Genomic DNA, 27,150 nt, shown 5'->3' on the forward strand with positions numbered 1-27,150 from the left:
ATGGTGAATATTAAGTAATTCTGACGATAGCTGAGGAATTGGGTTTGCGGAGCCGGCAGCCTGCCCTGGTGGTTAGAAAATACACATTGGGCAGTGTTTTATAGAAAAATGATATCTGGGATATCAGCAAAACAAAAAGTGAGAAGGCAAATGAAATGGTAGGTGAAAATTCACAGACAGACTTAAGAAAAGCCAGGTTGCCATACGCAAAAGTACCACAAAGCCCAATTTCTAGTTTTAAAATATATATTCTTTTAAAAAATACAAAATCCATGCTTGAACTTTGTAGACACACATAACACAATTCAAGGGATTATTTTTATCCTGTATTTCTCTCATGCTTATTCAAAACATGCCATTGGATGATCATATATGATAAAGTTTCTTTAATCCAACATGGACCTCAATTATTAGCATATTATTAGCCTATTATGTACCCCCAAAATCGTAGGATACAATTAGTCCCTTTGCATCCACTCTCTTGAAGCCAAACAAATGACCTGCTCTTCTGTGGCAGGGCTTATCATCTGTTTTTTCCTGTCCCATGAAGGAAGATAATGAAGGAAAAGTTAAGACATATGAATCCAATTAATATAAAACAAGCAAATCCCTTAGGGCAACCATAGGGAAAAATGAAAAAGAGATATCAGTCACTTATGTCTTCTGGAACAAGATGAATTGTTCCTATGTTAGTTTTTGAAAAGTCATTAATAATTGCACTGTACCTCCAATCAGCTATCGGATATTAATACCAGCAAGATCAGGAAAAAAGTAGGGAAAATGAACTAACCATTCTTAGACATCTACTTTATGAAACATCAGACATCTACTGAAAGACCCAGCTTTGCATATATCCTTTTACCTAATTTGCATAGCATTCTTTAAGTGAGGCATTATTTTAGACAAGGAAACTGAGTCAAAGGAAAGTTGACTAATTCATCTTTTCATGTTTCTATTATGTTTAAAAGTTTTGGCAAAACTCAGGAAGCTATAAACTGTATCTACAAGGCATCATTTAGAGGGAACCTGGGTGGCACAGTCCATTAAGCTTCTGACTCTTCATTTCAACTCAAGTCTTGATCTCAAGTCATGAGATTTTGCCCCAGATCAAGCCAAATGGAACCCTGAATGGAGCCCCAGATGGAGCCCCAGGTCAAGACCATTGTTGGACTCTGTGTTCAGCACAGAGTCTGCTTAATACTCTCCTGCCTTCCTCTGCCCCTCCCCCTGTGCTCTCCCTCCTTTTTTACTTATAAAAAAATAAATCTTAAAAAAACAAAAAAACAAAAGGCATAATTTAGGATTTTTTTTTGTTTGTTTCCTGACTATCCTTATAATTAATGATTTGAGTGTTCGTCCTCTGGTTCTTTAGAGAATGGATTGTCAATTCTTCTACAAGCTCTCAAAACATTGAGTGTCAAGAATTCTAAAGAGTGTTCACTGGACTGGAATTTTCAACATCTTCAGCTCAAGATTACATGAGAGAGTGAATCTCCCATGGCAGTACCTGCCCATTCACTTTCTCAGTGGCAGATCCTCTGTCAGGAGGAGAAAGATTCAGAGGAACAAATTTAGCAACCATTTTAATAATGTTCCATCCATGGAAAGACTTCAGGCACAGGTGAGAGGGAACTTACCACAGAAGGAAATATAACTGTCAGAAGAAAAATAAGCACTGGTGCTGGAGGAAGAGACTCAGACTGGAGTCAGGAAAATTGGGTTCAAGCCCATTTCGTCTAGTAACTTGCTGTGTGGTCTCAGGCAAGTCACTCCACTTCCCTGAGCCTCCATTTTCTCATCTGTGAAAAAGGAAATCAGGTCCTGGCCAAAATCCCTTCCAATTCCAACTATTACCTCTTGAGAGATTGTCAAGTCCTACCTTAGCTCTTTTTTTTTTTTTTAAGATTTTAATTTATTTATTTAACAGACAGAAATCACAAGTGGGCAGAGAGGCAGGCAGAGAGAGAGAGGAGAAAGCAGGCTCCCTGCTGAGCAGAAAGCCGGATGCGGGGCTCGATCCTAGGACCCTGGGATCATGGCCTGAGCCGAAGGCAGAGGTTTTAACCCACTGAGCCATCCAGGCGCCCCCCTACCTAAGCTCTTTATGCCGCCATGATTTAAGGCAGCAGTCCTCAGACTTTAGGGCATATCAGAATCACCCCACAGTCTTGTGCAAACTCAGATTTCCTGGCCCCACACCTAGAACTTCAGAAACAGTAGGTGTAGGTGTAGGGTGAGGTCCCTGAGTTTACATTTCTAATGAGTTTTCAGGTGATGTTGATGCTATAGTCCAAGGACTACAGTTTGAGAACTGTTGATTTATGATTTTGAAGCTTTTTGGTGAACTAAAGATAAATGTAAATATCTATCAAATTCAGTTCATTTATTAGGCTACTAACTGCACTTTTAAGTTAATGTAAAAATGCTCTAAAACATATCAGACTGAATGAAAGATCTGGGGGAGACTCCTCTAATTAGAAAGGAAATATTTTCCTATACTTTAAAGAGGTATGCTGTAAAAGGTAGGTGGCTTTCTTTTTTTTATGTATATCTTTCTGGACCTGTTCTACCATTTTTGAGACCGTTAAAAAACGAGCAAAATCATCTTCATGCAGTGGTAGGATGAGCACATTCAGGCGCTTGACCTGATAAGACTTCTGAGTTTGGAGACACATGAGCCAAATCTTTCCTTCTCTAGATTCTAACCTAGACCAGTTACCTACCAGAGTCAGATTCCTGAAATCACTATAGTACAATGGAATCAGACTCCCTAGATTTCATTCCCTAATACTTAGCAGCTGCTTGATGTTTAGTTCTCATGCCTCTTTATCTCATCTGTAAAAATGAGAATGAATACCTCATAGCATTGTCCTGAGGAGTGAATACTACGTGTCAAGTGCTCAGAATGTCTGGCACATAGTAAGTACTCAATAAAAGCTGAGCTGTTATTTCACTTCTTGCCAGACACTAAGTTGGATCGCTAAAAAACATAAAAATCTTGAAGTTATACTTTTTAATTAAAAAAAGAACTGAGAACATGGTAAGAATTCCAAGATCATAGACATCTTCTATCGACAGTCTACTGTTTCTCCTCAAAATTAAGCTGAGACTTCTAAAGATGAAAAGTTTGATTTACTCTAGTGAGAAAGAAGTGCGGTGTAGGGGCAGTGGACAAATTGGAATGGAAAGAAAATCCTACATAAAAGGGAGGAGTGATGAGATGCTGATCTCAAAAGATGAGAAATTTGGGAAAGAATGAGAAAAAACTTCCCAGGGACCTTCCCACCCACAAAATCACAAGGAAATCAAGCGTCCTTGCAGGCAGAAGAGGAATGGGGAGCCAGGCAGATGGGGATCTGCTGTGATAAGCAGAGCCTCACTGTTCAGCGCCAGCAGGGATCTTTCAAAGTGCAGTCCCTACTCAGTGCCTAGCCACAACTGTCACGCCTGGCTCTGTGGAAAGCCAGAGGAGGGGACAGCACCGTCTAGTGCCAACAGGTGCATGGCCTCAGAGGAGGGACCTGTGAATCTTCTGGTTGGATGTGAGAATCTGAAAGCTCACTAAAAGGCTTTGTCCTCATTAATTCCCAGAGGGATTATTGCTTCATTGACAGTGATTTAATCATACCATGTAATGAAACAACATCCTACAAAAAGAAATTTTGGCATCATCTAGAGGGTTGAGGCTTTTGCATTTGTGTTTTTAGAATGGGGGATCTTGCTTTGAGAAAAACCGAGGTACAAAATCCTAGACTATAACAGCTGTTTTCACATGGCAAGCTGCAGGTGGAGGGAAGGTGCACATTTTGTGTTGCCAAAGGATGTTTTACTTTATAAAAATGATTCACTACAGGTTTCCTTAAATGAACCTCCCTCCCACACTGGCTACAGGACTGACCATCAATCCTTCCCTTCTCCCCAGCCAGCAAGAACACAGGCCGTGCAGCACCAAGGCAATGCATGTTTCCAGGGACTGGGCGGGTTTTATGTTTTCTTTGTGATATGTGTGCTGTTTTATGAAGTCTTCTTTTTATTAAATATTCCATTGCCTTAAAGCTGTAATCTTCCAAAGTTGTCTTTAAGGAAAGATATGGTAGAAAGATCATTAAAACATTTATTGAATGGAAGCATGTTCTATCCTAACGTTAAACTACAAATCATGTTGAAAGGATATTGTCTCACCAGAAACTATATTACTGAAATATGATAATTCTCTGTAGCCTCCCATGATTTGAAGCATTTAATCTCTTTATTTATTCATTTATACTTGGACTCTTTCCCTAATGTCTCTGAAGAGACTTATAACATACATGTGACTCCAAAGGATACAAGAGAGGATAGAAGCAAATCTAGATAGAAAGATGATATGGATATGGAAATAAAACCACTTGCTATTATGTCCTGTTCAGGACTAGAGGCAGGCACAGATTTAGCTCTGACCTTACAGGGCTCAGGAATAACAAACCTCACTCAGGAGAAATTCCTTAAGTGTGTCCTCATTAAAAGGCAAGGTGCAATAAAAAAGACATTTCTCATCTCTACTCCAGACAGTGAGTTTCATTTAATTATTTCTCATGATGACCCTCAGTACATGGCTAAGGCCAAAGTTAAACTAAAGGAATTGTCCAAGAACTCCCCACCCCAAAAAGCCAAGTGTGATCTAAGCAATGTAGCTTTGTGACAATGGCTTGGTTTAGAGAATTGTATGGGCAGCACAGCCCTCAAACTGTCCTCCTTGAATATTATATTTTGTACTTGTATATTTGTCAAGACATGGAGTAAATGTATATACAATGTCAATATAATTCTTTAAAAATTTATCCCTATTGATGTATGTATCACTGGTTAATTCCTTTTTAATGTTAAGTAGTATTCCATTGTATGAATATTTTGCATTTTTATCCACTCTTCTGTTGACAGATATTTGAGTTGTTTCCAATTTGGCCTTATTGTAAATAGAGTAAATATTGTAAATAGAGCTATTATGAACATTCTTATAACAAGACTTTGTGTGTGTGTGGCTGTGTGCTTTTATTTTTCTTGGGTATGATACAGGAGTGGAATTGTTAGCTTTCTATGAAATATTCTTGCCGGAAAAAGTTTAATCTTGGGTCTAATCAGAACTTTTGGCAAACTTCCAGTTGGGGCGCCTGGGTGGCTCAATCAGTTAAGTATCCTACTCTTGATTTTGTTTTAGGTCATGATGTCAGGGTCCAGGAGATGAGCCCCACCTTGGGCTCTGTGCTCAAGGGGGAGTCTGCTTGAAATTCTTTCCCTCTACCCTTCCCTTGCAAGCTCTCTTTAAAATAAATAATTACATCTTGAAAAAAACCTGAAGAAACTTCCAATTTACAGTAAACAGGGAGTAGAAGTAAAAGCTAAACCACCACCAGAAAACAAGTAACATTCTACAGGACAACCTGTAGTTACGTAAAAAAATGTGCCATGTGAAAAAGATGCATGGCAGTGGATAGGAGGTATTGGTTTGGATTACAATACATTTTAGAGTCACAACAGCCAAATGTAATGTGTGGTCTTAATTGGATCCTGGTTTAAACAAATCCAGCTATAAATTATACATTGGGTAAATTGAATATGAATTGGACTTTAGATAATATTAGGAAATATTTAATTATATTAGTTGTGATACTGGTATTGTGGCTATACCAAAAACATTCTTATTTTTTAAAGATGCATATTGAAGCATTTAGAGGTGAAATGTCATATCTGTAAGTTTCTTAAAAGACTTCATCAGAAACAAAATGTATGAAGCAAATATGGCAAAAGTGTTAAAAAATAGTAGATCTAAGTGATGGTTGCACAGATATATATTACACAGTTCTCTCTTAGTTTACTATATGTTTGACAATCTTCATAATAAAAAAAAAAAAAAAATTTTGATGAGTAATACAAATTAATGTTTTAATTTCCGTCTTGTTTGAATTCATAGAAAATAGACCCTCTTATTACTTCACTATATTCCTCCAAGATTAAGTAAGCAGATGGCAAAATAGAGAGCCAGTGGGGCTGCAGTAACATCTGAAAATAAGTTTAGTTTTGATGAGTACACAGTTTATATCATCAACGTAGTTAACAATTCATTGGACTAGATCATTCTCCACTGTGCAGTAACAAGTGAACAAAGACAGGATGATAGATTTAGATTTCAATCCACGCAATCCTTTGCAAAAATCCTTTGCAAACACTGCAGGGATTTCAACCAGTAAGAATTTTCAAGACATCTCTACCTGCCTTTTCAGAATGTTGCGACACAACAGAAAGTTTATTTTACACCAGCAATTTCAGTTCACAATTTTCTAATTACAAGTATCAGACAGAGTTTCACCTTCCACCACCCCAGTGATTCATAGCGTTCTTGTTGGCTAAGTTCAACTCTGCATTGTTTGGTTAAATGATTCGAAGTTTTGCACAAACATTACAACTTCCCTCTTTCTCCATTTATAGAGGAAGTCCCTCTTGCTCCCTTCAGAGTGGGACTAATGTGGGTTAACCTTTGGTTCTCTTCATCACCTGGTTCCCCTCTTTTCCTCAAATATATTATCATTGTTTCACTGCATTTTGCTATTTCAAATTCAGAAAACTCCATGGTCAAAAACAGTATGACCCGTTTCCATATAGTGCCTTCCTGGTGTTTGTTGAAGAGAGGCACTTACTAGGGATCAAAACTACAGGGATATGGAGGAAGAGCATGGTTTGAAGATAAGCATTTAATTATTAAGAAAAGCATTGTGCATCAGTCTCTGATGGGGATGGTAGGGCACAGCACAGAAAATGTAGGAAAAGGGATGAAGCCAGAATTCAAAGGTCATGAACTAATATACAAGCTATTTCATTAGCTGCTGTGCGACCTAGGGCAACCTCTTTAACATTCCTGAGCCTCAGCTTCCTCAAATGTTTACTGGGGAGTTCAGAACAAATGATCTCCAAGATCACATAGGTTCCAGTGTTTAATATTTAATAACTCAGAATGACAAGATCTGTTGAATTTCTTTGAACAGCAGAAGTCCATCAACGAACTGGAGATTTAACCAGGGAGTAAGACCATAACGCGTCAAATGCATTTTTGTTGAAGCCCAGTGGTAAAATGGGATCAGCCAATTCACATTCAGATGTATCATCAGAGCTGCAGTGGCATTCCCTCCAAAGGGCTGCTTTCATCTCTCGTTTATTTGTGTTCACTAATACACTCTCATTGTCCTTATTCCCCCCCCCTTATTATCTTTTTTCTTTCTTTTTTTTTAACTTGAAACAGACACAACAGATTAAGGATGTAAGGTTGAATAGCATGGAGCATTAGTCAAAACAGACTTTTGAAATGGTACACAATAGTCCCCCAAGGTGGTTTGTTTTATCCCCTTTCAGAGCTGGGTTTCTCCCTCACTCCACCTTTCCTGTCTTAGTCAGGTTTTATACCAACCAACTCCCCTCAGCTTGGACCAGGTAAGGTCAGCTGGAGGTGAAGCCCTAGTGAGATGATGGGAAAGGAAGGTGCTGCCTGGCTACAGGATGGGGCTTCTGTGCTATCATTTAGAGGTCATGGTTTTCACTCCAGCAGATTTTCATAGGTTCCCTCATTAAAAATTAAGATTCAACTACATTACAAAACAGATTGGCAGGCTGCTGGAAATTGCTATAAATAATTTATCAACTCGTCCATTCTTATTTCTTCCAAATACTACCGTTGTTATTTTTAGCACAAAAGAAATCATATCTAACTATTGAGCTAGTGGAGATGGAATAAAAATGCCTCCGAGTACAGCACTTAACCAAATTAAGGGAAAACATGTCAATTATTTTCATATCTTATTATATTGAAGAATGACAGACAATATATGAGAGAATTTAGTGGTGTGAACCATGTACTTAACAGGAAAATGTCACTTGAATTAGAAGAAAGCAGACTATCGAAGCCCTGAGGCTGAGAAAAAGTTTTTCCCATTTTATGGCCATATTGGCTGATATGGATGATCCCTAAATTATATGACTTAATTCAACCAACATGAAGTGAGTACTTCTTGTGGAGTATAAAATAAGTGACTCAAGTTCTTCACAAAGACCTCTCAGTCTTTCAGATATTGCTGAAGAAATTGGTTTTGGAATACAAATGGCATAGTCCCATAACAATGATATAATCATTATTAAAGGTTAGATGACAACAAAATTACTTAGCCTATATTGAAGCGTGTCTACAATTCTGAGTTCTTTGGAAGCCACACATTATGACTTTCCCCCAAGGAAAGGGGAATTCCTTGTTTCAACCTAGGACAAAAGGACACTTCTTCTCAGGTCTTCTACCTCCTTTCCTGGCACAACAATGAGGATAGAAAACAGTAATTGAAACTAGAGCCAAATAAGAGGGAGAAAAGGGACGTGGGTTTGGGCAGGCATGAATTCACGATGATTGTGACGGCAAGGGTGCTAGAGTGAAGTTGGATCATGAGAAGTCCACCGGTAGGACTGGTTGTATAGGAATAACCCATGGTTCCCTAAGCACTGGAGAAGGGTTTGAAAGTGTTACATTAGTAAATATGAAAAGCGTTTGTCAGGCTTGTGTTCTCCCCATAGAATAGTGGCAACTCCCTTCTTTCTCAAGTTTGGGGTTTCTTTGTGGTGTGTCTTCTGTGTGCTCTAGAATATAGATCCCTTAGTCACCACATGCTGTCTGCCCCATGTGGTCTTATAGGTGATTGGACCTGTCCTGGGGCACCAGGTCAACCCCTTTGCCACTATAGTTCTCTTCTGTTTCTAACGTTGGAAAAACATCAGTTCCTTCAGATGAGTAGCAAAACTTGTAATGCTTTACTTCTGCTTTTAGTAATCTTCAAACGATAGAGAAAAAGATACCAAGCCTCCTTCCCTGCTTCATTACAATCTGTCAGAGGGCTCACAAAGCATTTCTGATATGTATTTCTTAGTATTTTTTCCTATAGTAATTTAGCTATTCTGAAGTGTCTGTATGAGGCCTAGGCCAGAGAACTATTTGAGTCTGACATGGAATGATGTGCAATTGCTATTGGGCCCAGTCTGAGAAGTCTGTTCCCTTGGCTGGTGAAGTGTCTCCCCATGAAGTCCCTCACTCTTTCCAACTAAGAGACCTCCAGCTGCCTGAGCTGCCAACCTTCTAGACCATGTCTGTCTGAATTTACAGTGGTATATAGCTAAAGTCCTGATTTTAGGACCCTTGTTTAAAATAGACTGTTTATGTGTCAGTTTTTGTAAGTCAGAGACTGTCTTCATGCAAACATTTCATACAAGAATAACAACATGCAGAACATAAACTGAATTAGAATTGTTTTGCTTACTAACATATAGGCATGTTATGAATACTGCCAAGCACAGTTTTATGAAGGTGTTCCAGTTTTCTGTTGTTCCAACTATTTCTTCCCTACATCTTACTTGAGAGAATAGAATAGATCATTTGGGGGATCGTTGGAAAGGATGGAAAAATAAAGAGGCTTCCAGAATGTTGTACAATAGAACAAGGAGATAGGTGGGGTGCCAAGCTAAAACTGTCTACAGCTGACTGGCACCCACAGCAACACTGGTCATTGTGTATATACAGTTGCTTTAGCACCAATCCTACTAACCAACAAAGCTCACAACAGATGGAATACTAGCACATTCATTGATCCTCACAATAACTTAGTGAGTGACTTACTATCATTCCCAGTTGATCAATCAAAAATTGAGGCTTAGGAAGACCAAGCCATTTGTCTCAGACTTTTCCAAGTAGAAAGGAAAGCTAATAGCCAAACCCAGTTTTTTTTTTGTTTAAATTCCACGCACGTGTATTGCTTCAACGTTCATTCATGGACATATACTCCACAGTTCTTGCCAATGGCCTACTGCTGAGCTCTAGTCACTGTTCTAGACTTTTAGGAGAGGGCTGTGTCAAGACGAATATCCTCAGGGAATTCTTTTTTTGAACTTAACTTTTTATTTGCAGGAATTACAGATTCTTAGGCTAAATAATAGGTCGGGGAACTTTTGATCTGAGAAAATAAAGCTTACCCATAGTCATCTACAAAAATTAATGCAGAACAAGCTCTTGTTTTATGTTAATTGAGGGACTCTGGGAGATTTGGGCAGGATTGATTACATTTGGGTAAAATGGGCAAGACATTGTAGAAGAAGTGGCATTTGGACTGACCTAGAAAAGACGGTATGATTTTTGTAAGCAGACAAGACACAGAGGTGGGAAGGGGAAAGCATTCCAGAGTCAGCTGCTAATTCAGGCAAAGATGCAGAGATGGGAAAGTACAGGGCCTTTTGGGGAAAATAGCAGATATCCAAAGGGGAAGGGGAAAAAAGTATATTATTTAATAAACTCAAGTGCCATGCTATTCTCTATGGTGTTATCTGTTTTAAGGTCAACATGAATGGAGAGAGACGGATTTAGCTCCTTTTTTTGAACATCCACAGGGCGGGCCCTAAACCGTCAGGGCTAAGAAAGTCAAAACTTTTTATTTCTCTGGTAGAGTAATCCAAAAAGACTTATATTTGCAGAGTGAAGAGGGTGTTCTTGAATTTTTTCTTAGAAAAGTAATACAGTGAGACTGAACAAATACTTAGGAAACTAAATAAGAATGAAGGTCCAAAAGGCTGGTTGTCCATGTCCTAATTCAAACAGGTATCTCTCCACATATCCCAATCTGTACTAAACAGACTTAAGTTCTTACAATAATGCATACCATTCAGGGAGATAGCGTAAATTAAAAATAAGGTGAGGCAAAGTGTATTTGTCATAAGGACATTGTGCAGAGATTTTTTTCTCTCCTTTTGCTCAAATCCTTTCTAAGAGCAGACATTTCTGTTAAGTCTCAATATTCATATTTTTGTTGTTTAAGAAGTTGGTTTGCTTTGCTTTCATTTATATACTGGTTCTTGTAACTTTCAGAGTTTCCCTCTTCATTCACTGCTAGAAATCGCAGAGCTGGGGCCCCTCGGTGGCTCAGTGGGTCATGCTTCAGCTCAGGTCATGATCTCAGGGTCCTAGGATTGAGCCCCACATTGGGCTCTCTGCTCAGCAGGGAGTCTGCTTCCCCCACTCTCTCTGCCTGCCTCTCTGCCTACTTGTGGTCTCTCTGTCAAAGAAATAAAATCAAAGAAAGAAAGAAAGAAAGAAAGGGAAGTTGCAGAGCTAAATTGGTATCATGCTTTCTGGAAATACAGAAGATTACACAGCCTGAATATTTGGCATCAACCTCACTTCTGTCTCAGTAGCCATGAGAAATATTTCTTTCTTTAATCAATCTAAAGTTAACAGATATTAAAATGATTCTAACTTACTTTCAAAGACTTTTCCTTCAGAAAATTTACAAGAGTGTTTTCAAGCAGGACAAATATAATTTCACTAAGAAAATAGACTTTTGGTATTTCCACTATGAAATGAGTCAGAAATGGCAAATCCATTGTGTCCCTTTTTTAAAAGAATCAATCTTTTTGAATATTCTCCCACAATTCCCCACCCACGCCTCTACTCCTCCCCAAAGAGTCTTCAAGTGAGCATTTGAGTGATAATAATAATACCAGGCTTCTTGTGCACCCTTACCCATGGAACACCACTATCAAGCTGACTGTCCTTCATAAAAAAGATTTAATATATACATTATAGAGTATGGGCCAGAATTATACCTTGCTCAGAGTAGGTGCTCAATAAATAATCATTAATTGTATTTCATATGTGTATGTCCACTTATATTGGAGATCCCCAAAGAAAGATTTTTGTATTGCAAATTTTAAATATTTATTTATAACCACTCGGAACATCATCCTCATCTCTAATATGACTACAGTTTAACCTAGTTACACAGCACACAGAAACTTTCTTGTAATTCACATGAGCTGTAGTTTTGACATTTTTCAATCCATTCTGTCTGCTGCTTGTTTACGGAAGCTACTGCCCTGTCTATTGGCTCTTTGTAATGAAGTATTTATGGGTCTTGCATCAGGGAAAAGGGCACAGAGCCATAAAAGCAGCTCTCCTGGTTGCTCCACAACCCCACCTCTTTCAGGGTGTGGAGGAGAGGGAGCTGGGACCCACAAAAGGCTTCAGCCCTGGCCATTTCCCTTCACCTGTTCAGCAGGTGGGCCCCAGGTGAGCGCCAGACTCCTGAGTCCGCAGAGTCATTCTGCTCCTTTGTTTGATCACCAGTTGCTTTCTCTGCCTGTTTATTTTTCTGGATTGGTTTCCTGTCCTGTTCATTAGTCAGTTAGTTCTTCCTTGTTTGTTCTGCGTCTCTCTTGTGTGTTTCTGCAGGTTACCTTGCTCCTCAGCACCGGAAAGTTAATGTCCTTTGTTCCTCGTAATTTGCTTTACTGTGGCGGCAGGGAGCTGCTCGATACACGCGTGCACGTCTGGTGAACAAGGGAGAAAGTTAGAGTCTCACCTGTGAGTATGATCACTTTGTGGGAATGGCCAAATCCTTGCTAAAGGGGTCATTCTCACCTTTTTCCTTGATCCCAAAGTCCTCAAAGTGATTTCTAAAGAGAAATCTTGGAGATGGGAGAGTGACACTCTTAAGTGCTAGCTTGGTTATGTTATGCTTTTTTTTTTTTTTAATTTGTTAATGTAACACTAACCAGATACATATATGCCTGTGGAGTTCAGAAAGTCACACACGACAACAAAGTAGTGTACAAAACCGCTCTCTGCTCTCTATAACCAACTGCAAAAGGAGTGAGAGATTTTTGTGATCCCAAATGACATAAATAGAATCATTTGTCACTGGTAAGGACCATCATTTAATTTGAGATCATTTATAAATTGTTAGGACTAAAAGTAGGAGATGCTTTTTAAGTTGCACTGTCTCTTCTTGAACTCATGCTTAAATTTAATTTGAACCCAGGCTGCTGGGTTCAAATAAAATTTGGCTCACGAAAAAATCTTATTATTATAGAACCTCCACTAACTTAGAATTTTTCAGTATTTGGAATCATTCTGATGCACTAAGCTAGAATGTCATTTATATAATCTGAAGAAGAAGCAAATTCATAATTTCATAATTTTGAAGACAAAATGTTACCATCAATGTGCTTAAGAAAACTACTCTCAAGTGCTAGGAATTGTATCCCAAACCTCCTCTGAATCATAAATCACCTGAGAAAAATGTAAAATCTCTGTTACTGGAGATTCTAATCCCACAGTAGGTCTGCAGTGGGAACAGGAGAGCTCTATTTTTAGTGAATATTCCTCAGACGATTCTCGCTATCAGATAAATTTTGAAAACTCTGCTCTGGAAGTATTGACTAATAATTTCTAGAAAAATTATAGACCGGTACCTTCTGTTGAAAAATGTTAACTCTCTTCTACCCCAAATTTTACTAATCAGAAAATATCAGGGACCTTATTATAGTTATTGATAGAATTGAACTGAATTGAACTAACAGTTCAATCGCTGCAGCAAACATTTCTTTCAACACCTCAGTATACAAAATACTGACATAGGTATTGAAGATAAGTAAGTTAGATACAGTTTTGACATTTGAAGAGTTCATAATTTGATGATAAAAGTGTATTTATATATTTGGTAATTTTGAATAACTTTGAATAAAGATTAACTGACTTACCTTTTCATTAAACAAATACCCAGAGGGTTTACACTTGTTGACTGGCACTGACCCAGGTGCTGGCATTGTATGTAAATTAAAACATTTCTCTCACCTCAAGGAGCAAATTGGAGAAAATCAGTAAGGTGACAAGTGACACTGTAGGCTTCCCCCTGCTATGATAGAGCAAGTCCAGAGTGCTGTGAAAACACTGAGAGACAGAGGTTCCCTGACCTAGCCAAACAGGTGTGCGTGCGTGCGTGCGTGTGTGTGTGTGCGTGTGTGTGTATGCACATGCATGCATGTTGGGGTGCATAGGGCTAATCAGGGCCTAATGGACAAATAGGAGTTACCAAGATGAGAGAGGCAGCGAAGAGTGTTTGTAGCAGTAAGGCATAGTGGAAGGCATGGAAGGGAAGTTAAGAGACCCGTACGTTGGGCAGCATCAAGTAGTTGAGTAAGACCAGAGCCATAATGTTCCTTCTACTTAGGAATACAGATTCTCATTCTACTATTCAAATATTAGCCTACCAGGGAGGAGCCCCAAAACAAACCAAGTTTTATTTCATTAAAAAAATTATCTGTGCACTTATTTTCCAAGATTTAATTCCATATTGGAGTTCTGTATAAAGCTGTTGTTTTGAATAAGAAGATAGATCTTCCACAATCAGATGAATTCAGGAATGGTGGGAACACAAGCAGGACAAAGAGCAAGAGAAAGAAAGAAAGTCACATACTTTCCCATCTCCAGAATTCAAATAATTTCACTACTTCTGTGACTTAAATGTAGTAGTAAGAGTAAATTTTCCCCACTACCATCAATAATATTACAAAATTATATTTCCACACCTGCCTACTGTTGCTAAACAAAGCTGTTTTCTTTTATATTTAACAGTTTCTATGGAAATTTGTTTTGCTCATAAAACCAGTATTGCTTTAGAGTCATCCATGTCCACCCTTCTCAATTTTTCTCCTTTAAATCATTCATGATTTTTGTTGGGACAAAAGACAATAAATAAGTGCCTGGGTTGTAAATGACTATATTACAATTTTAATCCAGGGTTGAAAAACTTGCAAAAGAATCTAGTTTTTTAGTAATCGTTTTATTGTTTTGCAACATATTAAGGTAATACAATTTTTTTTTGTATTGGGGAAGAAGTGTTTATGAATAAAATCTTTTAACATATTAAGGATTTGGAATTTTACATGTATGATTATTAATAATAATTTATAGCTATAAAATATGCCCAGAGGTATCTGCCTAGAGTTGCCCTGTTCTTGCTAGCTACACATAATATACCATAAATCACCCTTCAGAAATTAGAGTCAGGTAGTCGGGTCTCTCCCAGAAAGCTGCCTTTAGAAAACTTTTAGAAGAATGATGTATTTTTATTTCAATATTAATCAAACCCTGTTGTAGACAACATTATGTTTCTTCCTTTATACGATAAGACAGAATTCCCACTGCAACAAATTTCTAAACAGAAAATAAGAGTAATACATTACTTTGGTTTCTCTTTTCAGTCAGAAAATCAAACATTTATTGCAATACTGCAATCGAGAAACAAGATCAACAAATATTTATTGAGGCATGTAACCGTTAAGCATGCCCCAAACCTTGAGGATCTTACTATTTAATGTCTACTTTGTGCTGTGATCAATGCACTGAGAAGTTTAGAAGACAGTAAGATGAGGTATTATTTCTTAAATACAAAGAATCCTGTCAGGAAGATTAAAACAACACATAGTGAGAAAAATAGCTGGGTACCATATGGTTTCAGGATGCTCTAGAATGGACTATTGCTGTTGATGAGTGGCAAAAGTAAAAATAGTGGTAAAAGGTAAAAAACGAAAGTCTAGAAACATAGGATGTGAAGCTTGATTATTAAATATCTTGAAAGTTAAAAAGAGATACTAATTAGCAGTAGAAAGCCACTGTGGGCTCCTGAACAGAGAATAACACAGTGAAAATACAAGATTTTGATGCTTGTATTTCCTCCTACCTCTAACTCATTTGAGAACTAAGTAATAGTACAAATTGTGTGTCTCAAGAGTTGTCATCCAATCTAACTAACGGACTGTGAAATGTAAAACACAACCCCTGCTCCTTGTCTTAAACTAGTGCAGGATTTCATACCTTGGACTCGTTTACAGTTGGTGAAGGCAATGGCTCATGGGATTTAAGTCTAAATAAAATGGGCCTGAGGTGATTTTAGACCTCAAACAGATAAAATTTAATCTAGCAAAAATGGCTGCAATTAGCAATAGTAGCCCAAACAAGAAACCTGCTTTTTTCTGTAACCAACCTGTCCTTTCAAAAAGGTTGATAAATAGATAAATGTGTACCATCCCCCCTGTAAGTCCCATACCCTTCGCAGGCATCACTAATAGATCACATAGTTCTTTCCTGCTGTGTTCTCATGGGCCTTGCAATACTCAAAAGCTCCATAGGAAGTTGCTACCAATTTGTGCAGTTGGTCTTAGAGATGATAACTGTTTGCTTCCCTGCAAATTCTGTCTAAGATAATTTAATAAATTTACCCAATTAGCTGTGCTCACTTACTACAATATCACTTTTTAAAATTTTGTTTTCAGTGTTCCAAAATTCATTGTTTATGCACCACACCCAGTGCTCCATGCAATACCTGCCCTCCTTAATACTCACCACCAGGCTCATGCAATCCCCCACCTCCCTTCCCTCCAAAACCCTCAGTTTATTTCTCAGAGTCCACAGTCTCTCATGATTTGTCTCCCCCTCCGATTTCCGCCAACTCACTTCTCCTCTCCATCTCCCAATGTCCTCTGTGTTACTCCTTACGCTTCACAAGTAAGCAAAACCATATGATAATTGACTCTCTCTATTTGACTTATTTCACTCAGCATAATCTCCTCCAGTCCCATCCATACTGATACAAAAGTTGGGTATTCATCCTTTCTGATGGATGCATAATACTCCATTGTATATATGGAACTTTCTTCTTTATCCATTTGTCTGTTGAAGGGCATCGTGGCTCTCTCCATAGTTTGCTGACTGCAACCATTGATGCTATGAACATTGGGGTACAGATGGCTCTTATGTTCACTACAGTATCATTTTTTTAAAGCCACAATATCTTTATGCCCCTTAGTTTATCATTTAACAGTAGAAAGAAAGCGTTGGGTGATTCTTAAAATTCTCTCATATTTAAAAGCAGTCTAATATATCTCAAGAGTGATTTGTGACACCCACACAGTTCATAGTTCAAGTAAACAACTGCAAGAGATGTAAAAGCACCTCACTGGAAAATTCTAGTATGGAATCTGAAGGATAAGGCCACCACAGCCAAGACCCATCTTCTCCTGTCTTTCTCAAGAATGAGAGAATCTCTCTTATCTGCTGAATGAAAATTAGAGAAATATAAAATGCCCCTATGATCAACAGAATGTTTAATGCTAACAATGATGATGATAGTCTAGAATTATTGTTTACCCTGGGCTAAATACTCACCTAACAGCCTTCCTAACATTGTTTCATGCAATCTTCACTAACTCTGTGCATTGTTATTATATCCCTATTTTACAAATTAGAAAATTTATCAGTTGGGAAATTTGCAAATCAGGTTCAAAGAGATTAAGTAATTTTTCCAAGAGCATACAACTATTAGGTATAAAAACCATGATTTGAAGTGAAGTCTGTTCTTTGGTTGGTTTGTTTTTTCAATTGAGGTAAAACTGGTATATAACATTATATTAGTTTCAAATGTACCACGTAATAGTTCAATATTTGCATGTGTTACAAAGTGATCACCACAATAATTCTAGCTACCATCTATCACCATACAATTGACCCCCTTCACTTTTTTTGCTCCCCAACACCCTTACCCTCTGAAAAACCACCAATCTCTTCTCAAATCTCTTAGTTTTATTTTGTTTGTTCATTTATTTGGTTTTTAGAGTTTATATGAGTGAAATCACTCATATGAGTGAAATCACTTATATGAGTATTTGTCTTTCTCTGTCTGACTTATTTCAGTTAGTGTAATACCCTTAAGATCTATCTATGTTGTCGCAAAAAGCAAGATTTTCTTCTTTTATCATGGCTGAGTAATATCCTATTGTATATATATACCACAGCTTCTTTATCCATTCATCCATTAATGGCCATATAGGTTGTTTCCATATCTTGGCTATTGTAAACAATGCTACAACAAACATAGAGGTGCATGTATCTTTTCAAATTATTGTTTTTGTTTTCTTCAGATGAATACCCAGAAGTGGAATACTTGGGTCACACAGTAGTTCTCCTTTTTGTTTTTTGAGAAACCTCCATACCATTTTCCATAGTGGCTGCATCAGTTCACATTCCTTTCAATAATATATGATGGTTCCCTTTTGTCTACAACTTCTCCAACACTTATTTCTTATCTTTTTGATAGTAGCCATTCTGACAGATATGAGGTGATATCTCACTGTGATATTGATTTCCTTTTCCCTGATGATGAGTGATGTGTAATATCCTTCTTATACCTGTTGGCCATGTGTATGACTTCTTTGGAAAAATATCTATTCATGCCCTTTGTCCATTTTTAAATAATTTTTATATGTTTGTTATTGAGTTAGATGAGTTCTTTTGATAGCCAAGAAGCCTCAGCATCTCCTTAGGCTGGTCTGGGACCAAACTGCTGCCTGAAGTGTTTATATATTACCACGCTTAGTAGTTAAGTGAAATTTGTACATTTTGGTTGACATTAGAATACATTGTGCCCTGCAGCACATTATTCTATCTGGTAGCTTATGGATCTAAAATCCCCACTGTTGTGTATGTTAATTTATGAAAGTAAATTGTGGGGGGGGGGGCTTAAAAAAAAAAAGGAAAGAGTGATCTATTCTTTTACAGTGGCTGCCCAGTTTTCCCAACACATTTATGGAAATGACTGTACTATCCCCATCGTATATTCATGCCTCCTTCATCATAAATTAATTGATCATAGCCACATGGGCTTATATCTGGGCTTTTTATTCTCTTCTGTTGGTCTATTTGTATTTGAAATCAGGTAACTTGATACCTCCAGCTTTGTTTTTTCCTGATTGTTTTAGCTATTCAGAGGCTTTTGTTTGTTTGTTTTTGTTTTTGTTTTGTGGTTCTATACATACCTGAAAATTATTTGTTCTAGTTCTGCAAAAAATACCATTGGAATTTAGATTAAATTCATGAATTACTTCAGGGAGTATGGAAATTTTAATAATATTAATTCTTCCAGTCCATGAACATGACCTATCTTTTCATTTACTTATATCTTCTTCAATTCCTTTCACCAGTGTTCTATAGTTTTTAGTGTACAGATCTTTCACCTTCTTGGTGTAATTTATTCCTATGTATTTTACTCTTTTTGATGTCATTATAAATGGGATTGTTTTCCTACTTTCTCTTTTTGGTAGGTCATCATTATTGTATAGAAATGCAACCAATTTCCATATATTGATCTTATATCCTATAAATTTACTGAATTCATATATTATATCTAAGAATTTTTCAATGGTGATAGTTTTACTTCTTCCTTTCCTATTTGGATGACATATTTTTTTTCTTGCTTAATTGCCATGGCTAAGACTTCTAATGCTTTCTTGAATGAAAGCAGCAAGAGAGGGCATCCTTGTCTTGTTCCTAATCTTAAGGAAAAGCCAGCTTTTCACCATTTAGTATGATGCTTATTGTGGGTGTTGTCATACGTGGTCTTTATTTTACTATTTTAAAGTTTTTATTTTAATTCTAGTTAGTTAACATACAATGTTTTATTCGTTTCAGGTGTACAATCCATACATCATTATCCTAACATCACTCATCACTTGGTGCTTAGCACCAAGTGTACTCCTGAATCCCTATCACCTACTTAACCCATCCCCCCCAGTCCCCTCCCCACTGGTAACCATCAGTTTGTTCTCTATAATTAAGAGTCTGTTTCTTGGTTTGTTTTGCTTTCTTTTTCCCCTTGTTCCTTTGTTTTCTTTCTTAAATTCCACGTGTAAGTGAAATCGTATGGTATTTATCTTTCTCTGACTTATTTCACTTAGCATTATAATCTCTAGCTCCATTCATATCATTGCAAGTGGTAACATTTCATTCTTTTTTATGGTTGAATAATATTCTCTCTCTCTCTCTCTCTCTCTCTCTCACACACACACACAGACACACCATATGGCTGAATAATATTCCATTGTGTGTGTGTTTATGTATATATGTGTGTGTGTGTGTGTGTGTGTGTGTATCCTCTTTATCCATTCATCAACCAATGGATACTTGGGTTGTTTCCACAATTTAACTATTGTAAATAATTCTGTTTAAACACAGGGGTACATGTATCCCTTTGAATTGGTGTTTTTATATTCTGTGGGTAAATACCTTATAGTGTAATTGCTGGATTTTATGATTGTTCTTTTTTTAACTTTTTGAGGGAACTCCACACTATTTCCACAGTGGCTGCACCAGTTTGCACTCCCACCAACAGTGCACAAAGGTTCCCCTTTCTCCATACCCTTACCAACACCTCTTTTTCTTGTGTCTTTTTACTTTATTTTAGCCATTCTAAGAGATGTAAGGTGCTAACTGTTGTGGTTTTGATTTACATTTTCCTGATGATGAGTGATGTTGAGCATCTTATCATGTTGCCCATCTACATGTTCCCTTCAGAGAAATGTCTGTTTATGTCTTCTGTTCATTTTTAATTTGATGTTTTTTGGGTGTTGAGGTTTCTAAGTTCTTTATATATTTTGGATACTAATCCTTTATGGGATATGTCACTTGTAAATATCTTCTTCCATTCAGTAGGTTGTCTTTTAGTTTCTTCTTTTTTCTTTTGCTTTTATTGTTTGTTTCCTCCACCGTGCAGAAGCTTTTTATTTTGATGTAGTCCCAATAGCTTATTTTTGCTTTTGTTTTCCTTAACATGTGACCTTAACTATGTTGTGGTATCTTTCCTTTATTCCCACTTTGTTAAAAATTTGTATCACTAATAGTTCCTGAATTTTGCAGAATGGCTTTTCTGCATCTATCAAGATTATCATATAATATTAGTTCTTCATTTTGCTAATGTGTTGTATCACATTGATTGATATGCAGATGTTGAACCATTCTTGCATCCTGGGAATAAATTCCATTTAATCATGGTGTGTGATCCTTTGATTTTATTGTTAAATTCAGTTTCCTAATATTTTGTTGAGGATGTTTGCATCTGTGTTAATTGTGAAATTGACCTATAATTTTCTTTCTTTGTAGTGTCCTTAACCTGGTTTTGGTATTAGGATGATGCTGGTTTCACAAAGTTAGTTTGGAAGTATTCCATCCTCTTCAATTTTTTTGGGAAGAGTCTGAGGATATCTTTGATTGTTCGGTAGAATCTAACAGTGAACCGTCTGATCCTGGACTTTGGTTTGTTGGGAGGTTTTTGATTACTGATTCAATCTCCTTGCTTATAATCAGTCTATTCAGATTTTCTACTTCTTCATGATTCAGTCTTGGAAGATTGTATGATTCTAGGAATTTTTATTTTTTTTATCTTCTCCAGTTGTGCATATTTTTAATAACAGTATTTTATGATCTTTTGCATTTCTGTGCATCAGTTGTAACTTCTGTTTCATTTCTGATTTTATTTATTTGAGCCATATCTCTCCCTTTCTCTCTCTCTCTCTTCCTTGGTGGGTTTAGCTATGTGGTTTGTTAATCTTGTTTTTCCTTTCAAAGAACCAGCTTTTCAAATTTCTTTTCTCCTGTTTGTTTGTTTGTTTTTCAGTATCCTTCATTTATTTACACTCTGATCCACTTAATTATTTCCTTCTTTCTACTAACTTTAGGCTTTAGGTATAAAGTTAAATTGCTTTGAGATTTTTCTTGTTTCTTAAGATAGGCCTATATTGTTATGAGTTTTTCTCTTAGAACTGCTTTTGCTGCATCTCACAGATATGGGGTTATATTTCCACTTAATTTGTCTTAATTTTTTTTAATTTCCCCTTTGATTTCTTTGTTGACCCAATGGTTGTTCAGTAGCATTTTGCTTAACCTACATGTATTTGTGTTTTTTCCAGTTTTCTTCTTGTAATTTATTTCTATTTTCATACCATTATGGTCAGAAAAGGTGCCTAATATTATTTCAATCTTTTAAAATTTATTGAGACATTTTATGGTCTAACTTGTGATCTATCCTGGGAATATTATATATGTGTACTTTAGAAAAATGTATATTTTGCTGTTTTAGAATGGAATGAATGTTCTGTATATGCCTATTATGTACATCTAATCTAACATGTTATATATAGCTGATGTTTCCTTATTGATTTTCTGTCTGGATTTCCACTGATGTCAGTGGGGTGTTAAAACCCCCCTACTATGATTGTATTGGTTCCCAGTTCTCCTTTAGGTCAGTTAATATTTTCTGTGTATATTTAGGTGTTCCTATGTTGGATACATAAATATTTACAATTGTTAATATCCTCTTGTTCGATTGGTCCATTTGTCATTACATAATGTCCTTCTTTGTCTTTTATTACAGTCTTTGTTTTAAAGTTTATTTTGCCTGCTATAAATGAAGCTACCCCAGGTTTCTTTCTGTTTCCTTTTGCATGGCAAACACAGGAGAAGAGTATTAGTGACAGGATACACCTTTGGCTTTAGCAAGGCCAGGAAAGAGCACTAGGGGCAAGGCACACCCACATTTGGTAATGCTGGAAAAGAGCATTAGGTGTTCATGTCTACATTAGCAAAGTAGAGGGAGAAAAAGAACAGTGCCCTCAGCACCTCTATCTGCTAGGAAAATCCCACCTAATCCCTGTTTCACTGGCAAAAGTTTTAAGATGAGCCTCCGAATCACCTTTATTTATAATCTAGTCACCTCTCAAACTTTTGCCTTTGCACTGGATGCCAGGACGAATGAGTCCATGTGCAAGTCTCTTGAAAGACTTGAAAGGAGTATTCAGATCTCCATAGCTCCTTGGGCCCCTGGATATAAGCTCCATTGGTTTCCAAAGCCAGAAGTTTTTGGTACTTCATCTCTTTGATGCAGGTCCCAATGGTTGAGGGGTTCAATATGGGGCACAAACTCCCTTGATTCTCACTTGAGAGGCTTTGGCCCATGGATCCCTCTCTATTGTGTGTCACTATGCCAGGGATGGGGTTTCTGGCAAGACCAAGTGTTTGCCTCCTACCATCTTGATGTGATCCTTTAATCCCTTTTTGTAAAGGAAATTATTCACCTAGTTTTTGGTTCTTTTTCAGTGGGAATTATTTCATATGTGGTTGTAGATTGAGTATGTCTATGGGAAGAGGTGAGTTCAGGATTTTTCTATGCTGCCATCTTGAACCACCTCCCCCTCCAGTGAAGTTTATTTGATTCTACTACCAGTGTTGTCCAATGGAATTTTCTGTAATGATGGAACTATTCTGTATCTGCAGTGTCCAATACAATAGCCACTGGCCACATGTAGCTGTTAAGCATTTGAAATGTGACACAACTAAAAATTTTTAATTTCATTTAATTCAAATATAAATAGCCATATGTGGCTAGTGACTACCATATTTGAGAGCACAATGTTGGATAATGAACTCTATAAGAGAAGGTACCATGAATGTTTTATTGATGACTGTATCCTCAGCATTTAACAAAGTAGCCTAGTATATATTAGACACACAATAACATTACTGAATGAACAAATAAGCTTAAAACCTATGAATATAATGCAAGTATAGAAATCTTGTTCCTAAAATATCAACCCACTGGAAAACCCACTCAGACTCTTCATGCTTTGAGACAATCATCACCATCAGGATAATAAAGATAATGTTATAGATCAATCTCAGTTTATGAGAAAATATTAATCAAAATAAACTAATTTTGTGAAAAGAAGTTGTACCAATAATCATTGATCAGCCAGAAGACAAAAATCTCATTCTTCCTCTCATTTTTCTTTTTTTTTTTTTAAGGTTTTATTTATTTATTTGAGAGAAAGAGAGCACAGAGGGAGAGTGAGATGGAGAAGCAGACTCCCCACTGATCAGGGAGCCAGACATGGGGCTCAGTCTCAGGACCCTACTATCATGACCTGAGCCAAAGGCAGACGTTTAACTGATTGAGCCACTCGGGTGCCCCATCTTTCCAACTTTCTTAAGAGGAAATGAATTTTTACTTGATATAAAGAGAAAGTACTTGCCCTTTTCCCAAATGTAGTAGAAAACCATGTCTTTCAGTTAATATTTATAGGTTTTGTAATACTCATTACTATACCCAAAAGGAAGTTAAGATGAAGTTTAAATTAATGTGAATAATTTTAAAAGCATCCCCTAAAAAGAAAAAAATGCAGTATATAATTTTTTTGTTTGCCTGATTTTGCATGATGCCAAAATCTAGAGTTATTCCCTGAATAAAAATACACAAATCATTTTATAGACTGTTTTAATAAAAGATTTTTACATTTTACTAGGATAAAACAAGATCCATATTAATGTGAGATGTTACTAGTGTGGCAATTATTGGTAGCTATCAAATCCTAAAGTAAGATGACAGTTCCATGTTACCCTAACCTCTGAGCAAGTTCTATAAAATTCCCATACACTAATGGGCATAAAAACCACCCATGAAGCTTGCCAGAAAAATAAATTCTCAGCTGTCACTCACACAGATTATGATTCAGAAGGTCTTGGGAAGAGCCCAGGAATGTTCATTTAAGTAACCCTTATCATTTCGGTCCATGAACAATACTTTGAGAAGTACTGTAAATTCTTCTGAGATAAGTCTATGAAGGAAGCAAAGAAAACATTAACTTGATGAAATGTCTCCTTTCTCAGGAACCATGCAGAATTGATATGCTTGGGTCACGGCATACATCTGATGCATTGCTCTTCTCCTCACCACCACCACCATTTTGTAGTTTGAGGGTCATTGATCCCTCACCCCTCAATTCCAGATGTGAGCACTTAATTGCTATTCAGTTTGAGCCCATTCCCATAAAAAACATGACCTAAACTGGTCCTATCAGACTGAAATCCTGGACTTTTGTTTGGTTAGGAGAAAGACACTTTACCTCTCCCTTTCCCTCTCTGGGCATATGTGAGAAAGCACGGGATCCCTGGAGCTACTGGCAGCCATCTTGCAACCATGTGTGAAATCAGGCTTAGGATAAAACGGACACCATGAACAAAAGGCAGAGCAAAGCGACAGAGTCCTTAGGGACATTGCTGAGCTAGATGAAACCAATCTTGTAGCCCGCCCTACCTCTAGACTTCCCAGTTATGTAAGTCAATAAATTCTCCTATTGTTTTAAACAGTTTAAGTTTTCCGTTATTTGGAACATAAAAAGACTTAATTGATACAGGCTGCCGTTTTAGATTTTATACACCCATTTTTCTTTCTTAGCTCTGATCTCTGTGTCTTCAGGATGTTATTTTGCCATTCCTACTCTGATGCAGCTTTAAGCACTATGTAGGGACATAGAGAAATGTCTTAAGTTCTCACTACTCATTCACCCCCCCCCCACACACACACACTCTACAATTGCTACCAATGCCTTTGCAATTCCTCTTCTTCACCTACCACTTTCTCTTCTCACTAGAACTGAGCCATCAGATACACAGGTACTTCTACCTCCTGGGAAAAGAGAGCTGATTTAATGAAGTCCATATCTTTATAAGAAACTGCCTTTTCAAAGGTTTGATGAATGCATTAGCTCCCCCTCAGTACCCTCTGTGCACTTTTATTCTGGCTGCTCTAGGATTTTAGGTATATTTCAAAAGCATTTAGATATTCTTCACCTTTTGGTTCTTTCGTGCAATATCTTTCATATTTTGTCTTGTCACAGTAGAGAAAGATGAAGATGCAGAGGAAACCACAGTGGACAGCCAACAGAAGTCAGTTGCCTCTTGCAGGGGCCTCAGGGGCAGCTGAATAGATGGACCCACCAAAGAAAAACCCCGGGCTGTCAATCCATCTGTGCAAGAAGTAGCAACTGTGGAGTTCTGTGCTGTGGAGACAAACAGCAGAATAATCCGCACTCTATTCTTCTCCCTTCACTTAAGGAGACGAGAGTGTATGAATTAAATTAAATAGTCAATAGTAGGAACGGAATCCAGGAAGTTTGCAAGGTAGAAAGAAAAAAATTCAAAAAGAATTTCAAACAATTCTTTCCACAGCTTTGAAAATATAGATTGGAGAACCTTTACTAAAAACCTTCTCTAATTACGTTGTGGACCAAAGTGAGATTGAAACAACTAACGGCTACAGAATATTTTCATTAATCTCTCATCTCCAAAGAAAAGACATCGAGTGTTCATCTAGAGAAATGTTATCACTAAACTTATTTGTTTGTCTATTTATTTAGTTGTTGCTGTCTGTTTTATCACTTATATAATGTTAACATTCTTTTAAAATGGGCAGATGGACCTCATTCAAGTTCTGACAGTAACTCTTTGTTATTGGTACAAATGGCTTCAGAGGTATTTAATTACCATTAGTAGTCATCCGTTTGCTCCTTGCTGGTGACATTTGGAATAGTAAACAGGCAGCATTCTTTGTGTCCAGTGAGTTCATAGAAAGTTAAACCTACTTTTGACAACAGACTCAAGCTTAGCTACCATTAACCCCTCTTCAGTTACTGGATGATGTGTTTGAACACTATGAATGATTAATGAAGGCTAAATAGTCCACTTTCTATCTTAAAACCTTTTTGTTAACTGCCAGAGAGCTGAGTGACTGGCAAGGTGAGGTCGGCTCAGGCAATATTCATGCAGTATGTTGCTTGCACTCTAAAACACACACACACACACACACACACACACATTGATTTGTCAATTATTTATTTTTGAGATATTTAATAAATTAGAAGCTCTCACCCTGATGGCTTTTCCCTTTCACAGACCAATACCGGGGACCATGATTTGTGCCAGCTTAGCACTAGAAAGCAAATTTTGCTTGTATATCTAAGTGCGTGACTTTTCCCTCGCAGGGAAACCAAGATAAAGTGTTGTCAAATAGTAGTAACCATTACAAAGTTCCTAGAAGTGGGCTATGAATTTCCCTGCAGAAAATTCTAGGATTGTTCTCGGGGAAAGGATTTATCACCCATGAAGCTGAGAAAACCACTTAAGTTCATGGATGTAAGAGGCATCCTACTCTTAACTCCTCCAGAGATGTCATTTGCACAAGATATTATGCAAGAGACCAGGCAAAGCTGGAAGCGAGAAGGATGCAGACATTAAAAATGCAGTGCAGGGGTGCCTGGGTCACAGAATCGGTTAAGTCTCCAGCTCTTGGTTTGGGCTCAGGTCCCGATCTCAGGGTGGTGAGATAGAGCCCTGTTCCATGCTGAGCACAGAGTCTGCTGGAGATTCTCTCCTGCCCCTCCCCCAGCGCTCCCACTCGCTCTCTCTCTCTCGCAAATGATAAATAAATAAAACTTTAAAAAATAAAAGAATGCAGTGCAGAGCACTGAGAAGTTGAAGATAAGAGCTGACTCCAAGGAAAGGAAGGATAAAGAACAAAGAAGTAGGTTTATAAGTCAGTAACACAGTCTGGGAACACAATTTAAACATACATAATTTTAAGCATAGCTTTAAATGCATTT

At 37.3% G+C, this 27,150-nt stretch overlaps 1 long non-coding RNA gene across 1 annotated transcript; it reads left to right on the plus strand.

The window, feature by feature from the left end:
* Window positions 1-12,016: 12,016 nt before the first annotated feature.
* LOC123394419 lies at window positions 12,017-26,891 on the plus strand. The gene is made up of 3 exons (XR_006609165.1): window positions 12,017-12,118; window positions 12,281-12,412; window positions 25,390-26,891. It is a non-coding gene; the product is annotated as an uncharacterized LOC123394419 (long non-coding RNA).
* Window positions 26,892-27,150: the final 259 nt, after the last annotated feature.

The sequence above is a fragment of the Mustela putorius genome, unplaced genomic scaffold, assembly GCF_011764305.1.
Source record: "Mustela putorius furo isolate JIRA1106 unplaced genomic scaffold, ASM1176430v1.1 tig00003834_pilon_pilon_pilon, whole genome shotgun sequence".
In the NCBI taxonomy this organism is placed as follows: domain Eukaryota; kingdom Metazoa; phylum Chordata; class Mammalia; order Carnivora; family Mustelidae; genus Mustela; species Mustela putorius.